General features: G+C 49.6%; 1 protein-coding gene across 1 annotated transcript in view; it reads right to left on the minus strand.

Moving 5' to 3' along the window:
- TNFAIP8L3 (TNF alpha induced protein 8 like 3) overlaps nucleotides 1-24073 on the minus strand; it is a 38970-nt gene that overhangs the window by 7900 nt on the left and 6997 nt on the right. The gene's annotated exons all lie outside the window — the stretch shown is intronic.

Here is a 24073-nt window from a genome sequence, read left to right on the forward strand (position 1 = left end):
CTCCTTGTGTGTCCCCTCTCAGGGTCTGTAGCCCAGCAGCTCTTTGCACTCCTAGGACCTCCAGCCATAGGTATGTGGGTGGGAACCTTTGCCTGCCCTCTGCCCGGGAACAGATGAGGGGTCAAAGAGGAAGTGACCTGATCCTTGTTCCCATTTGTATCTTACTATTTCCCACCCCAGTGGGTAGGGCCTTTGCCTTGCACACGGCTGACCCAGGTTTGATTCCTCTGTCCCTCTCGGAGAGCCTGGCAAGCTACTGAGAGTATTTCACATGCATGACAGAGCCTGGCAAGCTCCCCGTGACGTATTAGATATGCCCAATACAGTAACAATGATGGGTCTCATTCCCCTGATGCTGAAAGAGCCTCCAATGCGGCACTGTTGGGAAAGACAAATAAAGAGAGGCTTCTAAAATCTCAGGGCTAGGATGAATGGAGACATTACTGGCACCCACTTGAGCAACTTGATGAACAATGGGATGACAGTGATATAGTGATGTTCGGTCTCACAATGAGACCGAGGAAGAGCTCCCTCCCTCTCTCTCTCACTCCCTTTTCCTCTCCCCCCACCCCTGTCCAAACACAACATCCTGTGGCATGCACTGTGGGAAAGGTTAGCAGAGCCTTAGAGAAAATCAAGACACTGGTCAACTTTGACAACTCCCTGGCAGCTGTGAGGCCGGGTGGGGCCACTTGTGCGGGGTTTAGCCTAGGGGCACACGCTGAGGCGGAGTGCCAGGGGCAGGCAGTCCTCATTGGGAGACCTGGAAACTGGGAGCATCAGTCTCAGCAGAGGGGCCTTGGGAGACCACCAGGGTGGGCACACTGCAGGCTAACTGGCTGAGCTGGGGCTTCGGAGCCATGGTCAGGGAGGGACTAGGGATGTTTGGAGAAAGGGGCCTAACCCGTGATGATGTGTTTGTGGGGCACACTGGAGATCTAGGATAGGTCTTGGGAAAAACTCTCCTCTTGTTCCTGTTATAGTGTTTTGGCTCGGGATGAGTCTCTTCACTATGTAACATTATAGCACTGCAGTCCCCTTGTTCATCGGTTTGCTGGAGCAGGCACCAGTAACGCCTCCATTGTGAGACTTGTTGTAACTGTTTTTGGCATATCAAATATGCCACGGGGAGCTTGCCAGGCTCTGCCATGCGGGTGGGATACTCTCGGTAGTTTGCTGGGCTCCCCGAGAGGGATGGAGGAATCAAACCTGGGTTGGCTGCATGCAAGGCAAACGCCTGACTTGCTGTGCTATCGATCCTTCACTATAAAATTAAAAAAAATACATAATAATGCACTATTATAGAACCCCAGAACCTGGGAATGTGCAAACATGGATTGTGCCTTGGGTTTACAGATTAATTTACAGTTTCAATAGTTCAGAGATTGTATACTTACAGTTTATAACTACATGATCTGTTGTGTTAATAGACTATATACATTGTGACTCGCACAATGAGGCGATCTGGAAGAAGCTGCAAGACTCATCCTGTAGGAAACGCAAACCAGCCGGGGCTTCCTGAAATGGAATAGATGGAGCTACTCCAGTGAGGGGACTGTGAAGTGACAGTGAAGTCGCTGCTCCGAGGCTAGGTGCCCTGAGCACATTCACGAGGGAAGAAAAGGGGTCCAGGGCTCTGCTGGGAGCACAACGCAACACTGGCCGTGAGCTAGTCTAGAGAGAAAGCAAAGGTCACGGCACTGTCATCCACTGTGTGGATGACGTCCAGCCGCACTACCAGTGACGTTTCCACGTTTCCAGAAAACACAAAGTGCTCCCAGATGGTGAAATGCCAGGCTGATAGTGACAAACAGCAGGAAGAGTTACCAAGCTGGATGCGTAGGCACGCAGGCAGCAGATGAGTTTCAGCTTGGTAAGGAAGAACCAGGCAATAAATACAATATCAGAAAAAATTAAGTTGACGACGGTTGTGAGGAAGAACAGGCTCGGAGTTGGTGACTGTGGCTCAGAGGCGAGCACTGAGTGACAGCCCAGGATGTCAAGAGGGGCCGGGGCGTGGAAACACTCTTTTCCCCTTCTCTCAAGACCCTTCACTTCGTGAGCCTCCCTCTAGTGAGCAGCTGAGAGTCTGTGAATCTGGATAGCTGTGTCGATACGACCTGCAGTACCCAGCGCGCTCAGATCACTTCCGTACACAGCCGAAGATGGTGGCGGAGTCAGCTCCGAGTGGAGAGTAGAAATGTCAGGAGGTGACACCGAGAGAAAAACAACATGCTTGTCAGCACCATCAGCTACAGCTGGGGGGGGCCAGTCAGACCGCCCCCACCCCCCATGCACTGAAAAATCCGGGAGAGGGCAGTTAGGGGTAGTTTGAGTTTCTGACACTTGGTCACGCTCAGCTGCGGGAGGAAGCCGCAGGTGGGCCCCCTTGAGGTGGAGCAGCTCCACCCTGGCTCGGAACTTGAGCTTTCCCAAGCAGCCAACTCTGCCCGCCCGCCTGCGGGCACCCAGCAAAGCTCACTGGGCCTGCCTTGCCCCTCATGCTCCAGGTGGCACTGCTGTCCAGAAGTGGGGACAGAGACACGTGCCTGCCCCCCTTTCCTGTATGTTTGTTTGTTTTTGCTTTTGGGGTCACACCCAGTGATGCTCAGGGGTTACTCCTGGCTCATGCACTCAGAAATCACTCCTGGCGGTGCTGGGGAACCATATGGGATGCTGGAGATCGAACCCGAGTCGGCCACATGCAAGGCAAACGCCCTACCCGCTGTGCTCCAGCCCCTGCTTTCCTGTTTTACGGCTGGTCTCTGCGGGAGCGATGAGCAAAGGCTGCCGATACTGGGGATGCGTATACAGGCCTCTACAGGACAATGGGGACCTTCTAGTCCTTCTAGATCTTCTAGGAGCTTCTAGAGAAGATATGGACTCTCCTTTTATTCCTATGAGAGCAAAACCATAAAGATCTGTACCTGGTGTTTTGAAATGCAAAGCTAATGCAGCCAGTTTCCAGAAAGACTAATTGAGTTGTCATTGCTCCAGTGAACACAGACTAGCAAATATCTCCCTTCTTTTGTATAAAACCATGCTCTAGGGCTGGAGCAATAGCACAGCGGGTTGCCTTGCACCCGACCGACCCGGGTTCGATTCCCAGCATCCCATATGGTCCCCTGAGCACCCCTGAGTGCAGAGCCAGGAGTAATCCCTCTACATCGCCGGGTGTGACCAAAAAAGAAAGAAAGAAAGAAACAAAAAAAACATGCCCTATAATCCCTCTGGAATATTGTGGGGGAAAAAACAACAATAAAATAAAACACGAAGCTGGGGTACAATACAATGAAGCGAAATCATCAAGAGACGGTGGGACCTTTGAGTTAAGAACAAACCTGGATTCCCCTCTCTCGAGTCTATCCACAGAGAAAATGATCAAAGCTCGCAAGCCCGTAAAGAACGTCTTGTGATAGTCTAATCCCTTCCATACTGAAAGGAGACTGTAGTTTTGAGGCTCAGGAAAGGGATACTCAGGGATACTTTCAACAGGCATCTCTGAAACTTGAATGACCTGGGAGGGTCAGGAAATGGGCTTTTCTGACAGCAGTTTCATCCAGAACATTCTTTTTTCTTTTTTTTTTGCTTTTTGAGTCACACCCGGTGGTGCATAGGGGTTATTCCAGGCTCATGCACTCAGGAATTACTCCTGGCGGTGCTCGGGGGACCATGTGGGATACTAGGGATGCTGGGAATCAAACCTGGGTCAGCCGCCTGCAAGGCAAACGCCCTACCTGCTGTGCTATCGCTCAAGCCCCCAATCCACCAGTGCACATTCCCCACCACCAATATCCCCAGTATACCCCCCTCTCCCACCCTCCCCTTGCCTCCATGGCAGATAATACTCCCCATACTCTCTCTCTATTTTTGTCCACCCCTGTTCTTGTTTGTTCCAGAAGATGGAGCTTTGCTGAGAGGGAGTACAAGGCTGACCCCGGGACCACGAGTGTATGGGAATGAGGAGAGAGGCCCCCTGCCCCACCCGGGAAGGGCCTGCCTTTGTTTGTGCCCTTTGAGCAGTTTTGATTTATCTCAGTATATTGTTTATGCTGAATAAATAAGTGAAATAATAATAAGCTTTTATGGTGAAACAAGCTCCCTGATTACATTATTTCTCTCTCTGGCTAAACTGACACTCACTAAAGGGACCAAAGTGATGTCAGAAGACTCCTGCAAGCCCCACTCTGGACCCTGGGGACACCCGGCTCGTCTGCCAGCACAGCGGGGAGCGGGGGAGGGAGGGGGCAGGGAGGGGGGCACTGACTGACCCCTTTACAGAGAAGAGCTTCTCCCCAGTCCAGTTTCCAGGTCAAGTCTGATCAGAGCTGAGGTGATCTGGGGCCGAATTTTGAAGCTGCAAATAGGGAGATGTGAAGTATGGATTTCAAACTCTTGTGCTGGCCTTGAGAGATTCCCCCAAGGCGCGTAGGAGCCACGGCCATTAGCGGAGATGCTTCCCGGCACTGTGATGTGGGGCCTGAACTTTAGATCAGAGCTCGTGTTCCGTGGGGGTCAGAAGAGCACAGGGCCAGACATTAGAGGCGACAGTAAGGTGCTGGCAGAGGCGGGGAGACAGGGACGAGGGTGCCAAGTACCTCTGCTCTTTTGGAGTCACTCAGATGGGGATAATCAGGGTGGGACTAACCGGACATCTGGGAGGTGGGTGGGGGTGGGGGAGGGGATGACTATGGTCCTGAGTCTTCCCCACACCCCCTTCCCCACTCCCAGGGCCTGGGGGCACCTGGACAGAAGGTCACTAAGGCCTGAGCAGAGACACCTCAAGCCCAGTGTGCCCTACCTTGTGGACCCTGTTTTCCTCTCTAAATCTATTTGGGGAGAGATGTTGACAGGCCCTGTCTTCCCTTTAAAAAATGAGCCAGCCAAACTGATGAAGTCTGAGAAATCAATAGGCAAATGTCCATTTGGCTGGTTCAAGTGTCTGTCCTCACGGCCAGCTGGGAAACCCTTTAGTGGAGCCACACGCACGTGCTCGTAGGGGTTATTCTCCCTCCACAAGCCTCCTCTCCTCTCCCACCTTGGAAACATGAGTTTTATAATGGAGATGCAGGCCTGGGGGCAGAGGTATGAGTGAGAAGGGGGAAGGACTGAATTGTCAAAGATAACCAAAATGCAGAGAAGGGGATCATGTTAGCAGCTCCTCTCTTCGGCCAGCCTGGGTGTCACTAAAATCTTACCTTTGGCTCACCGCCAGGGAAAGCATCAAGTTTAGCTTTGTGCTTGGTGTCTGCGTGGCCCTCGAGACTCATTCACCCAGTGGCTAGAAAGGGGTGTCAATTGGGTTTTGTGGGGGCTGTTGGGCAGGCATGATGAAATTTCCTACTTATATAGGACTTTAACATGTGGGGCATACAGAACAAATACATACAAAAGCGATGAGCAGGACGCTTCTTATAGGGAAGTTGATTCAGAGCCCCCATGGGATAATTGCACTTTAAAAGCAGGCATCTGATCAGCTTCAAAATAAAGACCAGGAGTTTTTCACTTTCAAAAGTCCCTGGCAGGGGCTGGAGCAATAGCACAGCGGGTAGGGTGTTTGCCTTGCACGCGGCCGACCAGGATTCGATTCCCAGCATCCCATATGGTTCCCCGAGCACCACCAGGAGTAATTGCTGAATGCAGAGTCAGGAGTAACCCCTGTGTGTCGCTGGGTGTGACCCAAAAAGCAAAAAAAAAAAAAAAAAAGTCCCTGGGACACAGACTCTATGATGTGTGTGTTTGATCTGTCTGTCTGTCTTGCTGCTCGCTCTCTCCCCCTCCGCCCCCCCCCCTCCCGCCACACACACACTGTTTCCAGTAAAGGCCACCTCATTATCTCATCACCTCTCAGAACCACCAACTCACCCACCTCACATGGAGGAATCTTTGAACTCACTTGCTGGTCATGTCAGCCGTCATGTGCATTCCTGAGCATTGGTCATCACCTGAGCTTGTGTGCACTGTGTGTTAGACCGTGCAAGTTGTTCAAAAAGGGAAGCTGGGGCACACTGACTTCATGCCTCAGATCTAGGAGGTAGCAAGGAGGACAGCCGCGGTTGGGCCCAAATTCTAACCAACTCCGGACAAAGCCAGCTCTCTCTGCCTTTCCACATCGACTCCAGGAAATGCTCGCTGGCTCCCTGAGGGATGTGACTTCTCACTCATTTGAGATATTAACTAGGCCTTCAGTTTAAGTTCCCGATCTCATCATTTTGTAATACAAAAAAAGAAAGAAAGAAAGAAAGAAAGAAAGAAAGAAAGAAAGAAAGAAAGAAAGAAAGAAAGAAAGAAAGAAAGAAAGAAAGAAAGAAAGCCAGTATCACTGGATGATGGAATACATCATGCATCTGTCAAACCTGGACTACGAAAAGAGTGTTCCATTTTAATTAAAAAAACATATATTTTTTGCCACATCCAGCGATGCTCAGAGGTTACACCCTAGCTCTACACTCAGGAATTATTCCCGGCAGTTCTCAGGGGGAGCCCATGGGATTCCAGGAATCCAACCCGGCTCAGCTGGGTACAGGGCAAGCACCCTACCTGCTGTACTATCTCTCCAACCCAGCACTCCATTTTAAAAGAGAATCTCATCTACTTCAGCAGAGTGGCATCTGGTTTTATGTGTTGCATTGATTTTACAGCCAGCTCTGGAAAGTGAATGAGTGGTCATTTTTTTCTTCCCAGAACTAACTGAAGCAGATACTTGTGAAGTCTGGGGGGTGGGGGTGGGGTGCGGTGTGAATCTCCTCCAACTCAACAGGTTAATGTGGGAGATCTGAGGTATTTTTGTCTCACTGCAGTACAGGAGCAACCATCACTAAAAACCACATCAATTTATATGCTTTGAAAAACAGGGCTTCTATACCCCCCACCACTGGCATCTAACAAGGACGACTTTCTGAAGCACGTTTAAGCCCAATAATAATAGAATCCTATGATGTAGCACTTGGTCTCCTAAGTGCTCTAAACACAGCGACTCATCACGTCCGTGCTCCTGGAGTGGGTTTAATCACCATCACCGTGAGCAGCAGCAGCATCAGTGTTTGACACCTCAGTATCTGACACCTCAGTATCTGACTAAGACAGGCAGAGTAAGCAGCTTTGTGCTTTGTCTGACACAGACTTAGAAGGTGAGGGGGCTGGATTCAGACCCAGACGGGTGGCCCCTGAGGTCCAGGTGTTTTCACTGGCCACACCAAACTGCCACAGTTGGACCTATGTCCACTTAAGTGATTTTTGGATTTGGGGGTCCATTTTAGCAGACTGAGATTTTCTTGTCTCAGATGAATCAAGGATTTAAAGCATCAGGGTGCATTTGGAAGAAGACAAAATGGAAGGCAGCGTAACAAACTCTCCTATGTGGTTACCACTCAGGTGGAACAGATCTTATTATTGTGCCCTTTGGCCAGTAGGGCACTTGCTTTGCACTGGTCAGAACTGGGTTCTATCTCTGGCACCACCTATGGTCCCCTGAGCACCACCAGGGGTGATCCCTGAGTACAGAGCACCACCAGTTGGGGCCTAAAGCACCCCCCTTCCCTTAGAATTGTGCCCTTAGACATAAAGCAAAGTGTTTGCAACACTCTCAGATCCTCTCCATCTCCCAGGACCTAATTGTACTTCAGAAAATAATGTCTTTATCTCCTCCACATTCTGCACTTTGGCCTCCTAAGTGTACATCCATCACCACCATAGAGTGTTACAAAACTTAGCTAAAGGTCACACTACCGAGACCCTCGGGCAACTCCTATCAACATCATACTTTGGAGATGTCTCTTCTTTCATGATTCCCGTGAATAGTATATTCCTGTATCCAGCTCATGGCCACTTCAAAGCTCAGCATTTTCTTCAAGTCTGAAAGATCTCAGACTGTCCCCTGGGCGCGCACGTGCGCGCACACACACACACACACACACACACACACACACACACACACACACACACACACATCTCCTAGATTCTAAAACTCATCTGCCAGGCCCTGAATCGGAGATGAACAGCTCTCCAGCACAATGGCACCAATTTTCACTCCCAGCAGCAGAGCCGGAGTCCCCATGGCTCTACTTCCTCATCGACACTTCAGCTAATCCACCTTGGATGTGTCTGCCAGTCTCAGAGGAACAAAATGGCATATGGACTTCCTGTTTCCCAATGAGTTTCAATACCTTTTTTTTTTTCCTGTGGACACAGGGCTAGTTCTCATCTGTGACTTGCTTGTAAAATTCATAAATGCTCACCCCCTACCCTCAAATAGGATTTTTCTTGTGATTTTACAGGAAAGTTAATATTAGTGGATTCTGATTCCCTGTTGATCACATGAGTTGCGGTTATGTCCTCTCTGTTTTTTGAAGTAAAACAGATTTTATTTGGAGGTGTGGAGGGGGAGAGAATGAGAGAGTGGTGGGGATCAAGCCCAGGTCTGCTGCATGTAAGGCAAGTGCCCTGCCTACTATACTCTCTCTCTGGTGGTACCTACAGGACTCTGCAGCACCAGGAATGGCACCCGGTCCCCCTGCTATAAAGCCCCTTCAGTTGATGCTCTGGCCTGAAAAATTACAATTTTAAATGTAGTCACAGTAGTTTTCCATAAGATTGGTGGGTTTGGAAAAATAAATAAACCCCAAAACAAAATCCTTTCCTTAGCCACGAGGTGATGAGTGAATTTTGTTTATTTTTTTAAAGGATTTTACATTCAGAAAAATTTCAATCTCTCTGGGATTTATCTGTGCATTGTACCAAGTACCTTTTTGCTCCTTCACAATTTCTTCCGTCTCTTTCTGCTCCGGATCTACAAGCCCCCCTTCCCTTTCTCTCTTTTCTTTTTATTGCGGTGTGTTGTGCAATACTGTTACTTTCACAACGTCCGTACTCACCACCAGAGTATCAATGTCCCTCCACCGATGTCCCATTTCCCATTCCCCCCACCCTCACTGCCAGAAAACTCAGCTCTGGGAGGCCAAGACTCAGGTTCTGCTACCTTTGCTCAGTTGTCACTGCTTTACTACGTTTCCTTATATCTCACTGATGAGAGAGTTCATTTTGTATTTGTCCCCCTCTTGACTGACCCCACTTAGCATAATACCTTTTGGTTCAATCCATGTAGCAGCAAATTGCATGGTTTCATCTTTCTTCTCTATCTTAGTTTTGGGGCCACACATGGTGGTGTTCAGGGGCTATTCCTGGCTGTGTGCTTAGGAGTGACCCCTGGCAGTGATCAGAGGATCATAGGTGGGCCCAGGGATTCGAACCAGGACTATGGTCTATCCAGTCCTATTCAAGGCAAGTGCCTTTACTTTCTGTACTATCTCTCTGGCCTAATTTAATCTTTTTTTTTTTAATAGCTGAGAAGTATTCCATTATATGTATGTATATATATAAATACACACACACAGAGAACAATTTCTTTTTTTTTTTCCTCTTTGGGTCACACCTGGCAATGCACAGGGGTTACTCCTGGCTTTACATTCAGGAATTACTCTTGGCGGTGCTCAGGGGACCATATGGGATGCTAGGAATTGAACCTGGGTCGGTTGCATGCAAGGCAAATGCTCTACCCGCTGTACTATTGCTCCAGCCCCACAGAACAATTTCTTAATCCACTCATCTGTTCTTAGACACTTGGGTTGTTTCCAGATCCTATAGGCCACCTTTTTACTGACCAAGTTTCCAAATTGCACTTTTCCACACTATGAAAAAGTTAATTCAATTATCTATTTCAGTACCACCTCTACACGGCCTCAATTACTGTAACTCATAATTCTACCATAATCTTGGTAGAATATGGGGAAGCCACCCTTAATCTTCTCTCAGAAATTGTGACTGTTCTTGCTTCTACTCTTCTATTTGAATTACAGAATCAGCCTATATGAAGTCCAGGGTCATGGGCAGGTGCCGCCGTGAATATGTATTTTATAATATAAACTAGTGTCTTGGTAGTACTGAACTTCTTGTCCATGAGCACCCCCTCTCCACTTCACTGGGATCTCCTGTGTCCTTTGCAATATTTCATAACCATCTCCACAAAGCTATTCCCTATCTTCCATTAGGTTCATTCTCAGTTTCCTTATAGTCTTGGTTGTTAATAAGTGTGACTTTTATCCATTATAGTTTCTATATTTATTAGTGATCTATTGGACCCAACTGATTCTGTATATTCATGTTTGTTTGAGATGTTCTGTGAATTATGTAGCATCTCTTGGGCTTTTTTAAAATGTAGACAACTACATTTGCCTACAAAAATTGATTGCTTTCTTCTGCCAAGTTCTTATTTTTTTATGACCAGAGAATCAATTTATTTTATGTTTATTCAGGTATAATAGAGCACTAATCCCCTAAAACAATACATTTACAATATTTTAATTTCACAACTATTTTTACTCCCTAGGTTTATTCTCCTTTCCTAGGGTTTATTCTCCCTAGCTTTATTTCTCCTTTTTTCACTTACTATCCCTTTTCACCCCCGAAGTTTTTATATAATCCCAGGTATCATTGTCACTGTCACGTCCCATTGCTCATCGATTTGTTTGAGCGGGCACCAGTAATGTCTCTCATTGAGAGACTTACTGTTACTGTTTTTGGCATATCCAATACACACGGGTAGCTTGCCAGGCTCTGCTGTGTGGGCTCCATACTCTTGGTAGCTTGCCGGGCTCTCCGAGAGGGGCGGAGGAACCGAACATGGGTCGGCCGAGTGAATCCCAGGTATACAAGTGTATAATATAGGTCTACCAAGCAAACATTTACATAATAAATAACAAAAAAAGTTATCTTAGAACAAAATTAAAGAAACTATGGTGGGCTGGAGTGATTTGAGGGAAGGGTGTTTGCCTTGCATGCGGCTGACCTGGGTTCAATTCCTGGCATCCCATATGATCCTCCAAGAACTGCCAAAAGTAATTCCTGAGTGCAGAGCCAGGAGTAACCAACCGTGAGCATCTCTGGGTATGACCCAAAACCAAACAAACAAACAAACAATGCTTATTTTTTTAAAACCCACAGTTTAAAATTTAAAAACACAGTTTAGGGGCTGGAGAAATAGTGCAGTAGTAGGGTGCACACGGCCGACCAGGGTTTGATTCCCAGCATCCCATATGATCCTCCAAGCACCACCAGGAGTAATTCCTGAGTGCCGAGCCAGTAGTAACCCTTGAGCATCGCTGGATGTGACCTCCGCCCCCCCCCCCAAAAAAAAAAAGTGAAAACACAGTCTAAGGAGCTCGACCAACTGAATCCATAAAGTAGGCTGCAATGCAGAATATTAGCTCATTCTCAGCAATTAAATGATACTCGATCTACCAGCACAATTTTAGTGCCATTCTTCCCAGTTTTATTTTAAGAGGGAAAACAGAGAAGCTATTTCTCAAAGTATTTCCTTGGATACTTTTATTATAGAAAACAATATGCATGAGCACGGAGAAGTCAGGAAAGGCACAAAAGCTAAAGGCGGAAAAGTAGGCTCCTGTGATCATCAGATCTCAGCAGCACATGGGTACACACACACATGCCCCCTCTCCCCCCGCACACACCATGTGTATTCTTCCCAGCATTCCCCCTGGCTCCTGCCCTCCTGTATTCACAAACCCAGGATCAACACACACTCCTTCCTGAGCTGCACTTACACTCAACACCGGAGACACCTCTTGTCAATAATGCACTGTATCTTTGTTTTCTGCGTTCAATTCTTCCGCCCCTCTCAGAGAGCCTGGCAAGCTACTGAGAGTATCTCGCCCACACGGCAGAGCCTGGCAAGCTCCCCGTGGCATATTCAATATGCCAAAAAACAGTAACAAGTCTCACAATGGAGATGTTACTGGTGCTCGCTCCAGCAAATCGATGAGCAATGGGATGACAGTGACAGTGATCTTTGTTTTCTGGGAGCAGAAAGTACACTCTTTGCTCTACCAGTCCTCCCCTGCTAGACTGCAAACAAACGAGCCAGGAGACAGTTCAGCAGGGAGGGCGCATGCCCAGCCTGTGTTTGATCCAGTGCATCACATGGTACCCCCAGGCATTGCTGGGTGCAGCCCTGAGGCCCCTGAGTCCTGCCAGGTCACAGCCGCCACCATCCCTTGGAAAGCCCTTCCACTCACTTCCAAAAAACAAAAATAGTTCCCAGTTTTTCACTCTATTGGGGTCTGCAGAAAGTAACCTGGCAGAGGCCAGAGTGACAGTACAGTAGGTAGGGACACCTGCCTTGCACCTGGCTGACACAGGTTCCTTCCCCAGCATCCCGTAAGGTATCTCATGCACCTCTAGGAGTAATTCCTGAGTGCAGAGCTAGGAGTAAGCCCTGAGTATCACCATTGTGGCCCCCAAACAAAACAAGAACAAAATAAAGAGACCCAGCAATTGTCTGCAGGTGTGGGGAGGAGTGCTAAGGGTCTGAGAACTCAGCAGAACCCCCCTCGGCCAAGAGGTTCCAGGCCACACAGAACAGGAGCCACACTCAGAAATTCCCCCCCACCCCCGGCTCTGCCACACACCCATGGCCCAGCATTGTCACAGGGCATGTGGACATCTGAAGCGACCGAAGTTCCCCCAGCCCACCTAGAGGGGTGCTTTGCCCTGGTCAGGCTCAAGACTGACTGGTGAGGGCCTGGAGCAATAGCACAGCGGGTAGGACATTTGCCTTGCAGGCAGCCGACCTGGATTTGATTCCCAGCATCCCATATGGTCCCTCAAGCACAGCCAGGAGTAATTCCTGAGTGCAGATCCAGGATAATCCCTATGCATTGCCGGGTGTGACCCAAAAAAGAAAAAAAAAAAGACTGACTGGTGAGAGAGAGGCCAGGAAATCAGCCTGGTCTCACCAGGGCACTGTCTCAGATACAAGGTTCCTTCAGGTGAACCCAGTAATGACCGCGCTGTGGCCCAGGTGGGGGATGCCCTGAAGCAGGGTGGCTCTTCTGTCTGTGGGCCTCCCCCACACCGAGTCCTGGGCCCCCTCCCCAGCCAGGAGGTCTCACCTCCACCCCTGGCACCGGGCACCCTCAGAGCCAAGGCAGGACCTGCGACGACCAAGTCACTCCCAAGCCCGTGCTCAGTGAGCAAAGGGCAGATTGGGGCCTGCTCCGTTTTGTTCTATTCAGGACTAAGTGCAGTGGGGCGGGGTGCACCCAAAGGCCTTCTGCACCCCGTGTCTCTCCAGGGGGTGCCTGCTTCCTGTCTGCATGCCCCCCCACCTCAAGCATCGGAGGCAGGGACGGGGCTCGGGCAGGGAGGGCGCAGAAGGGAGCCTACCCCAGCTGGGGGTGCCCCGCAGTAGGGGTCCCCGTCTCCACGCAGCCTCCTGCCACCCCCCAAACCGGGGCCTCCCCACTCACGGCCCTCCACACTCACGAGCTATTTTAACACGAGGGCTGTCGGGGATGAGAATAGCACAGGCCCTTGCATCTGTCTCTCCGGGCGCTCCTCTCCCTGGTTGGCACCTCCTAAACTCTGGATGTGCAGGAAGGCAGACGGGCTCAGAAATCAGGCCGGGGGACATCAGACTGCTAAGGGAAGACCATGGATGGGGCTGCCTTCAGAGTTTCGGTGGGGGGAATCCCAATCGGTAAACAGGCTGATGTGATTAAAAAGTTTTTAAAAAGTCAGTCTTTGGAATCTCTTCCACTCTTGGAGCTGAAATGCAAAACCTAAAATGTTTAGAAGAAAAAAATAAGAGCAGGCAATAAAATGGAACAAACTTTAGTCTGTGCTGGAGATAAAAAAAAAAAAAGCAAACAAAATGTGGCCCGAGACCTTGTTTAAAGGGGAAGGATGGAGACCACCGGCAGGGGCTGCATTGGATTCATGCATGAGTCCTCCATGATTTAAAAAGAGAGAGAAAAGGGTCGGAACATGCGAGAGGCAGAAGCCAGAAGGTGTTTCTGGATGGGAGACTGTTTGGCAGATAACAATATGCTTTGCTCAGTGTTCTACTTCACTCTCTCCCCCACTCCCCGCCCCCAATGAAGTAAGAATTTTGTACGTCACTGTACAAAGATGACACTTTTGGCTCACAGTCCATGTGAAAGGGGGGACAGCAAGAAGGGGCACATGCCGGCTGTCACTCACCCCATCTCTCAGTGTCCCGCAGTCGCCAGACTTGTTCACGGCTCTGAGAGCTGGTGACAGCTGGGGAGCTGGATCACTCTCGGGCAGATGGCAGGGGAAGTGGCCCCTTTAGCTTTCCCGCCAGAACCCCCAAGGTTGGCCTCTTAGGCGTTGCTCAGAGCCCCTCTGGGCCAGGGGGTGCATCCCCCTCACACCCCCTTACATCGTGGAAGAGAAATGGCTGCATTAACTTGTCTGCCTTCCTGCAGGTAATGATCTCTGCTCCTAGACGCCTTAGCTCCAAGGAGCTGCCAGGACCATTCCCGAGATCTGAGGGAAACCCCAGAAGGCCACCTCTCCCCGTCTGTGGGGTTTAGAGCTGTGGGCCCCCAGCTGCCCCCCCATGCCATGGGACCCGCCTCCTGGCTTCAGGGCTGGCTAGCTGTGAGTAGGGGGCACCCAGAGCGCCGCGTTCACTGCGGAATCTCTGACACGCAGGAGCTCAGCCCGACAAGAGCTGAGGAAAAGGTGCCACGGGGGAGAGGCGGGTGGAATGGCCGCAGTGGCACAGGGGGTATCATTCAGTCCCTTCTGGGCTGTACCCCAAATCAAAGGCTGCTGCTCTCACATGACCTTGCAAGTGCAAGTCCCCAAGGCATGCTGGGAAGAGGGGGACACCCCTGCCGTCACGACACGGTGGGAGTGCTTGAAGGCGTTCCTGTGTGGGCCTGGTTTGCTCACGTCCACACGCTCCTCCATCCCTGGCCCACTAGGGCCACAGGCCCGCCTCATCTCTGCTGTTCTAACTAGCCCCTCCCCCCCCCCGCCTCCTCGAGGGCTCCTTTCCCTGTCCTGGCCTCAGCTCGGGGCTGTTCTGAGTTTCCCCCAGATCCTCACCTCTTCCCCCTGGTGGGTCTCTCTCTCCCAAGGTTTACCCCCAGAGAGAAATACTGAACCAGACCCCAAACGTCTGCACCTTCAAAACAGCACCCTGCCCTCTGTCCACGCCCCTTCAGTGCTCCTGATCCACCTGCAGGGTGGGGCCATAGCGCCTTCGGCCTCTCCCTTGCCACCCTGCGCCCGAGAAGGGCCTCGGGCTTTCTCAGTGCATTCACAGATGCCACATTACCTCCGAGCCTGCACCCTCCCCCCAAGAGATCTTGACCCCTCCACCTCCCAACCCACTTGTCTCTGCCCCCGCTGCCACTCTGCCATCCCTGCTCACCAAAAGCTGGCTCTGGGATGCTGCTCCTCCGGTTAGGACCCCGGCCCAAGAAGTCTAGACCCCTGCTCATACTGGACACTGATTGGATCACAGGCGTTGGGGAACAGTTTTTCCCCCAACGGTGCCCGGACACCAGCAAAGGATAACGGGCGTGCAATAAAATGTCCTGTGGGAGCAGCTGATGGCTGTTTATTGACAAATACACCCATATTTTATAGGGGGTCTCGGCTTAAGAGGATGGTCCAATACAGAAAGTTTAACATTACAGGCCTACGACCTCTCCAAGTCTGCTTTGCTCCGGTCCAATCCCAGTCAAGGCTAGACGCTGCAGTTAAGATGACTTGCTAAGCATACGTGACAGTTTCTGTATCTAGGGCTCATGTGACTAGGAGGTCGAGTGAGGCTCAAGGCCGAACACCCGGTGCTGGCTGACACCCTGTTCTTGCAACTTTGCTCCAATACCCCCTCTTGCAAGGGTTTGCTTCTTTCTGGGCTGCTTTGCAAGGTCAGGTCTTACCTGCACCAGTGTCTGTCATCATGTGCCACACACAGGGCTGGTGAATCCCCCCTCCCCACCACTGCGCTCCTACTCACCTCTCCAGCTTCACAGCTTCACCCCCTCCCAACTCGGGGCACCCCGATGGTCTCACGGGGGGTGGGGGGCCCACACCCTCATGCCTGGGTGGCACCACTCAGAATCTCAGCATACTCTGTCCCCAACGGCTGGGCCTCTGCTCCTCTGCACCACCCTCCTTCAATGCCTGCCTGACTCTTGTCCCACCCCCAGCCCCGCCCCCAAGGACTTCTGAGCTCTGGGAGTCATTTCTCTATGAGGGCGCTTCCCACTAGTGTCTTCTTTGGGTCGGGGACCCGGGTTCACCCAAGTAGTGCACAGCAGGGTCAGTGACTACTTCTGCTGATTCTCAATCAAATAGACCGGACGGTTCAGTGCTTGGGTTCTAGGATGCAGTGCGGGGGACCACCAGGGCCATATCTGGTGATACCTGGGGGGGTCATGAAGGCTGGGGATGGAGCCAGGTGTATGCTCTGCAGACGCCCTAACCCCAGTACAAGCTCTCAGGCCTCTGCTGTATCCTGGCACTGGGGGAACAGTCGCCCGTGCACTGGATTAGCAGCTGTCTGCATCCTTGCAAGGCAGGTGCTGCGGCTTATTCTGTCCTGGCCACACCAGCTGAGGAGCGAGCTGAGCTGATTCCAGGAGGTGAGAACGTTTCTGTGTGCATGAGCCACCGTCCGCCTTGATACTCTGCTGTGTGCACTCAGACGTGCATGGAGAACCACGATGCAAACCAGAGCCGGCCTGGACCCGGGATGCTGATTAAGTCTGTTTCTCTGGCAGGGCCCGATGTGGCCCCCACCATGCCCACTCCTGTGCCACCAGGGCATAGCCACCACTGACCACTCACTTTTCTGTTTTCTTTATGTGTTTGGTTTTGGGGCCACACCTGGCTGTGCTCAGGGCTGACTCCTTGCTCTGTCCTCAGGAATCACTCCTGGTGACGCTCAGTGACGGGATCAAACTGAGTCAGCTGCACACAAGATAAGCGCCTTGTACCTGTACTATCTCTCTGGTCCTTTTCTGTTTTTTTTTTGGGGGGGTGGAGGAAAAATCTATTTTCAATCTCCTGCTACCCTACTGGAAAAAAAATAATAAGCTGACTTTCCAAAAGTCCTAGTGGCAGGAGGCACACTGTTTTACAAGTCAGATCCTTCAGGAGGGCTGATCACAAAGTGATCCCACACCCTCTGGCCCATTTCTGATGCCATTCTTCAGGGCAATGCTGGAAACTAGCTATTCCCAGTCACTATTACTCTCCGTATTTAAGGAACACGCTTGTACTGTTAGTTCTTGATTTTGCTGTCTTTCATCTTCCTGTTACGGAAGGTGAGGCGTCAGCTCGCTCTGCACTCACGGCTCCTTCCGATTTGGTTCTATTTTTATTATACTGGTAAGCAGGGCTTGAGCGGCGTTGTGACGAGGCTCCGGATGCTGTTCATACTGAGTCACGTATGTTCTCCCAGGGCGCATCTCCCTCCTTACTCACCTTGTTTTCCCAGGAGCTGAGGACTGCCTGGCCGTGTTTTCTGGTTGGATTTTTGATCTCTCCAGAACCAATCCATGGGGAGGGAGAGAGAGTAGAGGGGTGAAGCCACATGCCTGGCATACAGCAGACCCTCATTTGATCCCTGGCACCACAGGGTCACTGGGTACCACCAGGTGCTGCCCCGGAGGCCTTGGCATACCCCCAGCGTGACCCTCGGGTCCTCATGTGGAACTGCTGGCCCAGTGGGCCAGGAATTGCAGTTCTGATCCCCAGGACTCTCAGGCTCCCATTGGAGCCTGCCCTCCCCCCCTAAACGGAACCATTACACTCCTGATGCCCCTAACAGAATCTAAAGCTCTTCTCCATGGGGCCAAGCATATCAACTAACATGCAACGTGTGTGTGTGTTTTCCCCCTGGAGAAGCCTCTGGAATGCACTTTTCCCTGCAAGCTGGCTCCAGGTGCTGTGCTTGGATCTATCCTTCGCCCCCTGTTCCCCCTGTCCATCTCCTGCTCCTCGGACCCCACAGCCTCCTCTTTGCTCAGTTTCTTCCCATTTCCGTGGAAAGGTCTGGCACAGGCACCAGCAATATGGTTTCAGGAGCTAGAGACTATTGAGTCAAGAGGCAAGGAGAAGCTTTGAGATCGGTGCTCACAGAACCATTGAACACGTAACTGAGGAAACAGATGTGCTAACCACACAAAGCAGGTGGTGTGTTGGACCCGGCCGAGGGGGCCCTCCATGATTGACTCCTGCGCTGTCAACTCCCTAAGTGTGGCCATACTTTGGAGATGCAACACGCTTAATTTGGGGTAGAGGAAGAACATTTAGTGGTATTCGGGGTCCATGCAGTGCTGGTGGTTGAACCTGGGGCTCCCCTGTGTGAGACCTGGGCTGCAGCCCCTCGGGGTCCTCCTGGGCCCTCACACTCATGAGTCTTAGGATGACTTTGTTACACTCACACTTATGGAGGACTGGATTGGACTTGGAACTTCTTGGGGGAAAATGCTGGCCCGGAGAAGCCACGAGCACTGGGCTTGAGTTGCTGGGCTCTCTGTGTCTCTAATTAGAAAACGGGTCATTGGCAAGGGCTGGCTTTTTTCTCCCTGCAACCTTGAAATCTTTGCTTCATGGCCTATTTCTAGGAATGGCCATGGATCTTGGGAGTTTCCCCTGCTTTAATGCCTCTGGTAGCAGGGAGTTTCGGGGGGTAGGGGTAAGTGGGGGCCTAAGGGGGAAGAAAGGGAGAGAAGCTGGGTAAGCGGGGCCATAGGGAATGGGAGCGTCAGCGTGAGTTCAGCAGAGATACAGGACCAGGGAATAATCTGCAGTGGTGCTCAGAGGCTACTCCTGACTCTGTGTTCAGGAGTGACCCCTAGTGGTACCCAAGAGACCCTGTGGTGTCAGGGATCGAACTAGGGATGGCTGCATGCATGGTAAATGCTTTCACCCCTGTATAAACTGCCTTCAGCCCCTGTGTTGAGCTCTTTAAAGTCAAGGACCCACTTCCAATAGGGCTGGAGTAGGCACTGCAGCTCCAAACCAGGCCGCCCTCTGGGAAAGGGATGGGTTCTGGGGCACTTCTGGCTTTGCTCACTTCCCGACAACCCAACTGGCTGCCCCGAGCCTCTGCCCAGCCCCCATCTATCCGCCACTAGCCCTTACTCCTCTTCAGAATCTGCTCACACTGCACCCGTTCTCCTGGTCGTGTCAGTGTATGTGTATGTGTGTATCTGTGACCAAGGATGACAGGAACCAGATGTTTTCCTCCCACCCAAAGCCACAGCCTATCACTGGCTTCCCTTCTGGGGTGAAGAGAGCCCCTTTGCACGTGTGGGTACAGCTCTAGGGAGGGGAGGGGGGTTATTCTCAGTTTCTGCTGGAGAATGGCCCCCAAGAACGCATCACCTCCCGCTTTTCCTGTGGCCTCTGCTCTCTTCTCACAGAGGAGAACAGAGAGATGAGCAGAGATGAGAGAGAGACGTGGCTGCAGGACAGGGAAATGACATCTTTCCACTAAAGTTCAGAGCATCATTCAAAGGAGAAGCCCTATCCTTTCTTACCCTTCCAGAAAAGTTCTCCCTCCTCCCTCTTATTTCTTTTTTGGAGGGTGTGCTTTGGGTCACTCTGGCAGTGCTTAGCAAGGGACTAGCTGCCATGCCTGGGATCCAACCAGGGGTGACTTTATGGAAGGCCAGCACCTTAACCCCTGTACTTTCTCTGCAGCCTTCTTCCTGCCGCCCTCACAGCTGAATAGTATTCCTCTTTGTGGGAAATGTCATCTGGATTTGTTTAGATTGAGTATTTAAGTTTCTGTCCTTTTTTCTTTCTTTCTTTCTTTCTTTCTTTCTTTCTTTCTTTCTTTCTTTCTTTCTTTCTTTCTTTCTTTCTTTCTTTCTTTCTTTCTTTCTTTTTTGCAGAGAGCAGGGAGACAGTTTCAGTGAAAGCCTGCCACTTACTCTGAGACTGGAGGGCCCTTCATGATTGCTCAATCTGTTTTTTCAATTTGTAAACTGAAAATAATTCCTGCTTTGCCCATGTCTAGCTTTGCTACGAGATCTTGTATCATGTTTGTTCCTAGGGGTTCATGGGTGTTTAAACTTTGCATAATTCAATAGCTGTTGCCGCCACCAGCAGGGTTGGAAAGGGCAGATGGGGTGTACTGGGGAGGGTCAGAAAATCTGAACAGAGATAACTCAAAATGAGAGGCGTATAAATCAGCAAGTCTTTTCCTGAGACTGGTCCCCAGTCAACTCTGTAGCACTGTCATCCCATTGTGCATCGATTTGCTCGAGTGGGCACCAGTAACATCTCCATTGTGAGACTTGTTGTCACTGTTTTTGGTATATTGAATACGCCACGGGTAACTTTCCAGGCTCTGCCATGCGGGCAGGATACTCTTGGTAGCTTGCCAGGCTCTCTGAGAGGGACAGAGGAATCGAACCCGTGTCGGCCATGTGCAAATGCCCTACCATGCTACTGCTCCAGCCCTAGTCAACTCAAAGTCAGTTAAACCCACTCAGCACCTCTGTGGGTTCCTGGGGGTGGAGATGGCACAGGGACAAGGAGTGTATGCAAAGCATATGACTGAGCCCAGTTCACTCCCCGCCTCTGCTAGGAGACCCTGTGTCCCCAAGCCCCTGGGGTGGTGGGAAAGCAGGAGGGCAACGGCACCTTATCCTCCAGCTCTTGCTTTGAACCAACAGCTAGTTAGCTAAGTGTCACAGGGAGTGGCCCTGAACCTCCCCTGCTGAGCACCACTTGGGAGTCCCTATAAATGACAATACTAATAACCTATTTTTGCTTCTGGTGGGCCTCTCCTTCCTGACAAAGAGGGGTGGGCTACAGGCTGCCGTGTGCCCCTGAGCCCATATGGGCAATGCCTGCGACACAGACTGGGCCCTTGAGAGTGGACCAGCCTCAAGTCCAGGTTTGGGGACAGCCCCAGTACAAGTGGAGGGTGCCACGTCGCCTAAAGCATCACCGCCTTCCGACACTCGTGCCTGCTGGAAGAGGGTAGACCCTCTTTAGACCCACAGGCAAACTGCTGGCCTCTAAGCAGGTCACCTCACCTCCCTGGGCCTCCATTTGTGGGTCTATTAAACTGCCAGCACCTGGCCAAGAGGTGGCAAATACCTGGTAGCAGTGAGCCCGGCCCAAGCCCACAGTGAGCACTTTATGTGAAAGAAGCAAGTGCAGCTGTTGGTGGGAATGCCGACTGGTCCAGCCTTTCTGGAAAACAACTAGAAATTGAGCTTCCATGTGACCCCGCAATACCACTTCTGGGAATATATCACGAGGGTGCGAAAAAGCACAGTAGAAATGACATCTGTACCTATATGTTCATTGCAGCACTGTTCACAATAGCCAAAATCTGGAAACAACCCAAGTGCCCAAGAACAGATGACTGGTTAAAGAAACTTTGGTACATCCACACAATGGAATACTATGCAGCTGTTAGGAGAGATGATGTCACGAAATTTGCTTATGAGTGGATAGACATGGAGAGTATCATGCTAAGTGAAATGAGTCAGAAAGAGAGGGACAGCTATCGAAAGACTGCAGTCATTTGTGGAGTATAAAATAACATAACATGAAACTGACACCCAAGGACAGTAGATACAAGGGCCAGGAGGATTGCTCCATAGTTGGAAGCCTGCCTCATGAGTGGAGGGAAGGAAGCAGCTGGACTACAGAAGAGATCACTAAGAAAATGATGGCTGGAGGAATCAGTCAGGATGGGAGATGTGTGCCAAAAGTAGATAAAGGACCAAACATGATAACCTCTCAGTATCTGCATTGCAAAAACCATAATGCCCAAAAGTAGAGAGGAGAGTATGGGGAATATTGTCTGCCATGGAGGCAGGGGGAGGGTGGGAAAGGGAGGTATACCGGATATATTGGTGGTAGGGAATGTGCACTGGTGAAGGGATGGGTATTTGATCATTGTGTGATTGTAACCCAAACATGAAAGCTTGTAACTATATCTCATGGTGATTCAATAAAATAAAAAATAAAATAAAAGAATAAGGATATTAAAAAATTTAAAAACAGAATAAATTATATATATATATATATATATATAAAATAAGAAGCAAGTGCAGGAGCTAGAGCTATAGCACGGCAAATAGGGCACTTGCCTCGAATGTGACCAACCCAGGTTTGATCCTCCTGCACCACATATGGTCCCCTGAGCACTGCCAGGAGTGCTCCCTGAATTCAGAGCCGGGAGTGAGTCTTGACCACCACTGGGTGTGGCCCACAAACAAAGAAGCAAGTGAAAATTGTGCCTCAGAAAATCAAGTAACACATAATTTAATAGGTGAAGGACCTGTATAAAGAAAACTATAAACCACTACTTCAGTAAATAAAAGCAGACACGAGGAAACACAGGCATATCCTCTGCTCATGGATTGGGGGGATAAACATTGTCAAAAAGGCAATATAAGTGGAGATTACCTAGGGAAGAGGCTTGGATGGAAGATTACAAATTACAAAGGGTACTGGAAAGTTTTTGAGATGACAGATATGTTATTTGCTTTCATGTAGCTACATGTAAGTGTGTAGAAGCATATGTCAAAATGCATCATCATACAACTTAAATATGTCAAGTTTATCGTATGTCAGTTTGTATTTAAATAAAGTGGTTCTTAAATTAAAAAAAAAAAGGCAATACTCCCCAAAGCAGTATACATATTCACTGTGGTCCCTATGGATACCCATGACATTTTCCAAAGAAATAGACGATATGGAACAACAAATCCCCACGAATCTCTAAGGCAATTCTTGGGGAAAAGAAGATGGGAGGCACCACCATCCCCAACTTCAAACTGTACTTCAAAGTGGTAGTAGTTAAAACAGCATGGTATTGGAATAAAGACAGATCAGCAGACCAATGGAATAGAGTTGAATATCCTGACACAAACCCTCAAATATCTTTGATAAAGGAGCAAGAAATGCGAATTGAGCAAGGAAACTTCTTCAATAAGTTCTGGGAAAACTGGACAGCTATATGCAAAATAATAATAATAATAATAACTCAGATCTCTAATGCTAGGCATAAAAGTCAGATCAAAATGGATTAAAGACCTCAACGTGAGACCTGAATTCATAAGGTGCATGGAGGAAAACGTGGAGGAGGCACAATCTCATGACATTGAAGCTAAAGGCATCTTTAAGGATGAAACACCACTGACCAAGCAAGTGGAAGCAAAAATTAACAAATGGGAATACATTAAACTAAGAAGCTTTTGCACATGAAAAGAAACAGTGGCCAAACCATAGAGACAGCCCATGGAATGGGAAAAATTATTTATGCAGTACCCATCAGATAAGGGATTCGTATCTAAAATTTATAAGCATTTGTAGAACTTTACAAGAAAAAAAATTCCAACTGCATCAAAAAATGGGGAGGAGAAATAAATAAAAACTTCCTCAAAGAAGAAACACAAATGGCCAAAAGGCACATGAAAAAATGCTCTATATCGCTAGTTATCAGAAAGACATAAATCAAAATAACAGTGAGATATCATCTCACACCACAGAGACTGGCACATATCAAAAAGAACAAGAATAATCAGTGTTGGTGTGATGTGGGAAAAAACCCAAGTGCCCCAGAATAGATGATTGGTTAAAGAAACTCTGGTACATCTATACAGTGGAATACTACGCAGCTGTTAGGAAAAATAAAGCCATGAAAATTGCTTAAAAATGGATGGACATGGGGCTTGAGCGATAGCACAGCGGGTTGGGCATTTGCCTTGCATGCAGTCAACAGGGCTTCGATCCCCATATGGTCCCCTGAGTACTGTCAGGAGTAATTCCTGAGTGCAGAGACAGAAGTAATCCTTGTGCATCACCAGGCGTGACCCAAAAAGCAAAAAAATAAAATAAAATGAAATGCATGGACACGAAGAGAATCATGTTGAGTGAAATGGGTCAAAAGGAGAGGGACAGACATAGAATGACTGCACTCATTTGTGGGACATGTTAAAACATAGTATGAGACCAACACCCAAGGACAGTAGAAACATGGGCTAGAGGATTGGTCCACAGTTGGAATCCTGTGCTATGGGAGACGGCAGTTGGGATAGAGGAGGAACCACTATGGCAAAGATAGTTGGAAATGATCATGGATAAGAACGGTGTGCTGAGAGGGGGTAAAGGGAAAACATGATAACCTCTCAGTTCTGCATTGCAAATCATAATGAGCAGAAGGAACCGCGCACACACACACAGAAAGAGGGAG

Source organism: Sorex araneus, chromosome 3 (genome assembly GCF_027595985.1).
Source record: "Sorex araneus isolate mSorAra2 chromosome 3, mSorAra2.pri, whole genome shotgun sequence".
In the NCBI taxonomy this organism is placed as follows: domain Eukaryota; kingdom Metazoa; phylum Chordata; class Mammalia; order Eulipotyphla; family Soricidae; genus Sorex; species Sorex araneus.